This window comes from Pinus tabuliformis, chromosome 7 (assembly GCF_031772625.1).
Source record: "Pinus tabuliformis cultivar Carrire ecotype Pingquan chromosome 7, CPIR1, whole genome shotgun sequence".
NCBI classification, from domain to species: Eukaryota; Viridiplantae; Streptophyta; class Pinopsida; order Pinales; family Pinaceae; genus Pinus; species Pinus tabuliformis.
Genome location: NC_142293.1, coordinates 770,526,661 through 770,535,037, shown reverse-complemented (window position 1 = coordinate 770,535,037; position 8,377 = coordinate 770,526,661). Strand labels below are relative to the sequence as shown.

General features: G+C 35.3%; 1 pseudogene across 1 annotated transcript; it reads left to right on the top strand.

The window, feature by feature from the left end:
- Nucleotides 1-966: 966 nt before the first annotated feature.
- On the top strand, nucleotides 967-2,175 carry LOC149249841 (xyloglucan endotransglucosylase protein 2-like; annotated as a pseudogene). The gene is made up of 4 exons (XR_016265913.1): nucleotides 967-1,156; nucleotides 1,259-1,359; nucleotides 1,449-1,642; nucleotides 1,772-2,175. The product of XR_016265913.1 is annotated as a xyloglucan endotransglucosylase protein 2-like (transcript).
- The last annotated feature ends 6,202 nt before the right edge of the window (nucleotides 2,176-8,377 follow it).

The window sequence follows — 8,377 nt, the reverse complement described above, 5'->3', positions numbered from 1 at the left end:
AAATGTTGGAATTAGAATACATATAATTCCACCAACATTTTTGATGTCATTGTTGGGGAGATGCTAAAGGGATTAGAGCATAGTTGATTTCAAAAGCTTTCTGTGTGATCTTAGTTGCATGGAAACTAGAGGGCGAAGAGTGTACGGTAAGATGTGAGTGAAGAGCCATGTGTCCACTATGGTGTGGTTTCTCCAAATTCTAGTTGTCTCTAATTGATTTTCTATTTTCTTTTTCATATGCATAGAATTAAAGGTATGATCTAAAACCTCGTTTTCCTTTATTTTTCTTTGCAAGTTTGTTTTCCTTTAGATTGATTCATGGAAAGAAGAGAAGCCTAACTTGTGTGAACAAATAACTTGGTGACATCAGGGTCTCAGTAGCATGGTGGCGCTTCGAGTACACGATTGGTTTTCTTGCATTTGTTTTATTTGTGTTTCCTTTTCAATTCTATTTTCGACCCTATAGAAACATAAATGAGTGCTAAGTACCTGTGACAGGACATTCGTGCATCCGAAGGCATGCTACATATGCATGAAAGCCATACATATCCATGCATATTCCGGCAACTCGATCACCCTACCTCCGGAAAGCTCCAGTAGTCAATGTATCTGCGACCACTGTCAAACCTGTCCCGTCTCCTCCTGCAACCTCCGTTGTCTTCCTCGTCTACCACCATTTTCCAAATTCCGTTTTATTTTGAATTTAGTAAAGGCACTAAAGGAATTCAAATTTGAATTTTGAATTTGTAATTTCATTCCGTCCATGCACCATCTGCCTCACAGAATTTCAAATTCAACATTCCCGCTCGATATTTAAATTAGAAAAACTAAATTTATATCACTGCTCAACAAATTGTTTTCGCAGCTTTGGCGTTCAATGGGAAGATACATAGGATCCTCGTTAGGAAATAAGGCTCGCCTTCCTCTGCACAGCTTCATTTTTGGGCGCTAGTAAGGTCATTGGAAGCCATGAAGAGGACACAGTTTCTTGTTCTGTTTCTCATTCTGTTACTCCATTCTGCTGCCATGGCTGCCACTCCCAGGAAGCCAGTGAGTGTGCCCTTTCACAACAACTATGTCGCCAACTGGGGCTCAGATCACATCAAACAATTCCATGGCGGTCGAAAGACCGAGCTTCTCCTCAACAAACAGTATGGTAAGCTATTATACATTGGATTTGTTTCTGCATATTTTTGGGTTGTTTTATCCTTTTATGAGCTGTGGGAATAACAATGTGGGATGAAATATGGGTTGGCAGGTGTCGGGTTCGAGTCTAAGGGGACATATTTATTTGGGCATTTTAGTATGCAGATAAAGCTAGTTCCTGACGATTCCGCTGGCACTGTCACCGCCTTTTATGTAAGTATTCATAATAATCTTGGGGGTTTTTGGGGGTCTAAGTCTGCTTCTACCTGTTTATGTATCTATATTTCTTTTGGTGCGGGCAGCTTTCTTCTCAGACTGCAGAACACGATGAGATAGACTTTGAATTCTTGGGGAACAAGTCCGGGGAACCCTACATTCTTCAGACCAATGTATTTACAGGCGGGAAGGGTGAGAGAGAACATCGAATATACCTCTGGTTCGACCCCACCAAGGATTACCATTCCTATGCTGTGCTCTGGAACATGTACCAAATTGTGTAAGCCCCCATTCCCGAGCCCATTATTTATTATCGAACCAGAGCCAAATGCAAATGTAGCATGTAATTTTACAATGAACCTCTTTTGGTTTAATATGGTTTGGTGTGATGTTTTTTTTTGGGGCGCAGATTTTTGGTAGATGAGGTACCAATCCGGGTGTTCAAGAACAACAAGGATCTGGGCGTGAGGTACCCATTTAACCAGCCGATGAAGATCTATTCGATCCTGTGGAATGTTGATGACTGGGCCACTCGAGGGGGTCTGGAGAAAACTGACTGGGCCAAGGCGCCGTTCATCGCCTCCTACAGGGAATTCCATGTCGATGCCTGTGAGGCTTCTGCTCCACAATCGGTGTGCACTATGTAGGGGCGACGGTGGTGGGATCAGGAGGAGTTCAGAGAACTGGATGTGGGCGCCAATGGCGGTACTTGAAATGGGTGAGGAAGCACTACACCACTACAATTACTGCACTGAGACGCCCAGAAACAAGCAAATGCCTCCAGAATGTGTTCGCGATCGCGACAATATGTAGTCCAGTTATCATTATTCGATGCTACCCATGGCTGAATAATCCGAAGTCGGATTATTAGTCCGGGGAGGCCCAAATGTTATGTTGCAGTGAGCTTTTGGGTAAATCATTTCTCTGAAAATTTCGGTTTCCAAATTGATTTTCATGTCTGGTTGTTGCCGAATGTATTTATTGTTTTTTCTTAATGTATTTCTTAAAGGCATTTTAAATCCTTTTCAAAGGATTCGAAGCGCGTTATAGTAATTGGAAGTTTGATCTTGGGGTTTATTTCAAATTATTCCAACGAATGATTAATTATCAATCAATCATTCACCAGAATTATCGTGGAATTATTCATTCATCATTCACCAAAATAAGAAGTGATTTGATAAAAACCATCTTTAACAAAATTATCAATATAAATAATTTTTATAAAATGAAAATGATTTAAAAAAACTTTCTAGAGATTTCCTATAGCAAATATCAAAATATCAAAATATATATAATTTTTTTAAGAATATTAAAAAATTATTCTTTATGGAAATATATGATGGATTTTAATTTTTTTAAACAATATCAAAATAAAAAATATATATATTTTTATATATTTTAAGAGAATCTAAAAAATTAATGTAATCTTCCTTATCTTTATCAAAATAATAGACGGGTTTTAAGACCCACTAATATACCCCTTTTTCATATATTTTCAACTTCGTCCATGTGGGTTTAAAATAAATATATTATATAATATTAAATATTAAAAAAATGATATAATTACTATCTCTATCAAGATAATACATCAGGTTTTAGAATAAAATAATAAAGAATAAAATTCAAATTCAAATCTCTGTAATAAAACATTTTGAAATGTCTTATATTTCTTTCTTATATAATGAGTTTTATAATAAAATAATAAAGAATAAAATGGATTACTAATTTTTTTAATAGAATATTCACAAAATGTCAAGTCTTATATAAAATCAAAGATAATTACAATAATTCATGATGATTAGATAATTTCTATAATACTGAAAAAAATGATTAATTTTTTTAATTGAATATTGGCAAATGTCAAGTCGTATATAAAATCAAAGATAATTACTATAATTCATAATGATTAGATAATTTCTAGTAAAAAAAAAATATTAAGGGGTTTTTAGTAATTTAGTAATTTCTTTTTTCAAATGTCTTATGCTTTCTTTTAAAAATAAAATAAAAAGGATCATTGAGCGTTTCATAATAAAATGTTTTCGAATGTCTTATGTTGGCTTCTCAAATAAAAATAGTAATTATAAGTGAAAATGGATTAATAAATATTAGTTTTAGATTATCTTGAGTTCTAAAATTTTGTTTGAGTAATAATAAATTTTAATTTTAAAATGTTTAAGTTTATAAATTTTGTTTTTGTTATTGTATAAGGGTTTTCTTAGGTTGGTAGAATTTGGGTGAATAAGAGACTTATAAGCAATTTTCTTTTCCACTCTGGTTCTATTGTTATAAGGAGATATGTTTAGCTTGTTATGATAAAATAAGAGTAGGTACCATTTTTTTTGGCAATATTTCGGCTCTTATTAAACCAAAAAATTATTGATATATCTAACTTGTAGGTAGTTGGATATACTCATGGTTTTATGTGACAACTCGAAGATTTGATTTTGAGTCTTACTAAGACTACTCCAATGTATTACCAAATGGTCATTGTTTAAATGAAAAATTATTACACAAGTGTTGATTTTTTGCAAAATGGTAAGCTTTCTAATGTAAATATGCATGTTTATTTAAATGTTAATATTAATAATTTAATATTTTGTTGATTTAATAGATATATCTAAGCTATAACAAACCATTTGTATGTTGGGTGTGTACAATTTATATGTTAGGTGTGTTAAGTGTGTTGTGAATACTCCTATATACATAAGTATTGTGAGATAAAGGTGATATAAGACATCATTTATGACAATTTTTTTGTTAATTTGGAAATTAACTTTCAAATGTAAGTTTTCAAGTTGATGTGACATCAACTTGATAACAATTTGGAATCATCTAATGACAAGAATTTGGAATCATCTAATGACAAGACTTCATCATATTGCACACCTCTAACCTGAGATATCGAGGTATTTTCTAAGCATTCAAAAATAAAACAAGTAAAATGTATTTTCTAAGCATTGAGAAATAAAACAAGCAAAATGTATTTCCTAGGCATTCAAAAATAAAACAAGTAAAATGTATTTTCTAAGCATTCAAAAATAAAACAAGTAAAATGTATTTTCTAAGCATTCAAAAACAAAATAAGTAAAATGCTTTCATACTTTATAGGTTTGGTGGCATGGTACTTTAACAATATTTGGTGCATAATGACATAATGGGAACTATTGTATACTTTATAAGTTTGGTGGCATGGTACTCTAACAATATTTGGTGCATAATGGGAACTATTGTGAGTTTGATAAGAAGATTTCATAAATGTATTAGTGTGGAACATGGAAGTTGTTAGGATGAACTAAGTTGCTATTTGTTTTCCATATTAACATTAATATCACAATTTCTCTCAATCTCATTCCAAAATGTTGAAGTAAAGAATCTATCCATAATGTCATTCCAAAATGATGAAATAGAGAATCTATCTAGAATGGGGAGGACCACTAAATCAATATATGTTAGAGAAGATAGTAGACTATGATGAGTTTATGGACATGGAATCATGATAGTGTGATAATGTTGGAGTTGATAAGAAGATTTCATAAATGTCTCTAGTGTGGAACATGGAAGTTGTTAGGATGAACTAAGTTGTTATTTGTTTTCCATATTAACATTAATATCACAATTTCCCTCAACCTTAACGTCAAAGCTAACAACAACATTTAATTTCCATATTAACATAGCTATCACAACTTCCCTCAACCTTAAACATCAAAATTAAGGTAGAGATTAAACCTTTGATATTTAGATATAAATATGTGCAAATGCAATGTCATATTAACACATATATCAAAGTATTCCCTCAATCACAATATCAACATTAGGGTAGAGATTAAATCTTGACTATTATGACAAAAGTATGTCACTCTCACAACTATGCACGTCGTTCATGTATCTGCATCGCAGATACACAAATTCCATATACAGAAATTGCGCATATACGGAAACTGTGCATATACGGAAGGCATGTGCATATCTTCCGTATATGCGCATATCTTTCGTATATGCACAGTTTCCGTATATGTGCACATCTTTCGTATATGCACAGTTTCCGTATATGCGTAATTTCTGTATATGGAATTTGTACATATCTTCGTTTATGTTACAGAAATTGCGCATATACGGAAATTGGGCATATACGGAAGATGTGCGCATATACGGAAACTGGGCATATACGGAAGATATGCGCATGTATTCCGTATATCCCTAACTTTCCTGTATGTGCATATCTTCCGTATATGCACGCCCTTCGTGTATCTGCATCGCAGATGCGCAAATTCTATATACAGAAATTGGGCATATACGGAAACTGAGCATATCTTCCGTATATGCCCAGTTTCCGTATATGCGCACATCTTCCGTATATGCCCAATTTCCATATATGCGCAATTTCTGTATATGGAATTTGTACATATCTTCATTTATGCTTCTGCATTGTATATGCGCAAATTCAATATACATAAATTGCGCATATACAGAAACTGTGAATATACGGAAGATGTGCACATATCTTCCGTATATCCCTAACTTTCATGTATGTGCATATCTCTCGTATATGCACGTCGTTCATATATCTGCATCGTAGATGCGCAAATTCCATATACAGAAATTGCGCATATACGGAAACTGGGCATATACGGAAAATATGCGCATGTCTTCCATATATCCCTAACTATCATGTATGTGCATATCTTCCGTATATGCACGTCGTTCATGTATTTGCATCGCAGATGCGCAAATTCCATATACAGAAATTGCGCATATACGAAAACTGGTCATATATGAAAGATATACGTATGTCTTCCGTATATCCCTAACTATCCTGTATGTGTATATCTCCCATATATGCACGTCGTTCATGTATCTGCATCGTAGATGCGCAAATTCCATATACAGAAATTGGGCATATACGAAAATTGGGCATATATGAAAATTGGGCATATACGGAAGATGTGCGCATATACGGAAACTGGGCATATACAGAAGATATGCGCATGTCTTCCGTATATCCCTAACTATCCTGTATGTGCATACCTTCCGTATATGCACGTCGTTCATGTATCTACATCGCAGACGCGCAAATTCCATATACGGAAATTGGGCATATACGGAACATGTGCGCATATACGGAAACTGGGCATATACGGAAGATATGCGCATGTCTTCCGTATATCCCTAACTTTCCTGTATGTGCATATCTTCCGTATATGCCTAGTCGTTCATGTATCTGCATCGCAGATGCGCAAATTCCATATACAGAAATTGTGCATATATGGAAATTGGGCATATACGGAAGATGTGCGCATATAAGGAAATTGAGCATATACGGAAGACATGCGCATGTCTTCCGTATATCCCTAACTTTCCTGTATGTACATATCTTCGTTTATACTTCTGCATCGTATATGCGCAAATTCCATATACAGAAATTGCGCATATACGGAAACTGTGCATATACGGAAGATGTGCGCATATACGGAAACTGAGCATATACGGAAGATATGCGCATGTGTTCCGTATATTCCTAACCTTCCTGTATGTGCATATCTTTCGTATATGCAAGTCGTTCGTGTATCTTTATCGTATACGTGCAAATTCAATATACAGAAATTGCGCATATACGGAAACTGTGCATATACGGAAGATATGCGCATATCTTCCGTATATGCACAGTTTCTGTATATGCCCAATTTCTGTATATGGAATTTGCGCATCTGCGATGCAGATACACGGAAGATGTGTTCATATACGGAAATTGGGCATATATGGAAGATATGCGCATATCTTCCGTATATCCCTAACTTTCCTGTATGCGCATATCTTCCGTATATGCGCAGTTTCCGTATATGCGCATATCTTCCGTATATGCCCAGTTTCTGTATATGCGCAATTTCTGTATATGGAATTTGCGCATCTGCGATGCAGATACATGAACGACGTGCATATACGGAAGATATGCACATACAGGATAGTTAGGGATATACGGAAGACATGCGCATATCTTCCGTATATGCCCAGTTTTTGTATATGCACAATTTCTGTATATGCCCACTTTCTGTATATGCGCAATTTCTATATATGGAATTTGCGCATCTACGATACAGATATATGAACGACGTGCATATACGGGAGATATACACATACAGGAAAGTTAGGGATATACGGAAGATATGCGCACATCTTCCGTATATTCACAGTTTCCGTATATGCGCAATTTCTGTATATTGAATTTGCGCATATACGATGCAGAAGCATAAACGAAGATATGTACAAATTCCATATACAGAAATTGCGCATATACGGAAATTGGGCATATACGGAAGATATGCGCCGATATGCGCAGTTTCCGTATATGTGCAATTTCTGTATATGAAATTTGCGCATCTTCGATGCAGATACATGAACGACGTGCATATACGGAAGATATGCACATACAGGAAAGTTAGGGATATAAGGAAGACATGCGCATATCTTCCGTATATGCCCAGTTTCCGTATATGCGCACATCTTCCATATATGCACAGTTTACTAAGACTACGGAAGATATGCGCATATACGGAAATTGGGCATATCTTCCGTATATGCACATCGTTTATGCTTTTGCATCGTATATGTGCAAATTCAATATACAAAAATTGCGCATATACGGAACCTGTGCATATACGGAAGATGTGCGCATATACGGAACCTGTGCATATACGGAAGATATGCGCATGCCTTCCGTATATCCCTAACTTTCCTGTATGTGCATATCTTCCGTATATGCACGTCGTTCATGTATTTGCATCGCAGATGCGCAAATTCCATATACAGAAATTGCGCATATACGGAAACTGCGCATATACGGAAGATGTGCGCATATACGGAAATTCGGCATATACGGAAGATATGTGCATATCTTCCGTATATGCACGTCGTTTATGCTTCTGCATCGTATATGCGCAAATTCAATATACAAAAAGTGCGCATATACGGAAACTGTGCATATACAAAAGATTTGCGCATATAGGGAAACTGGACATAT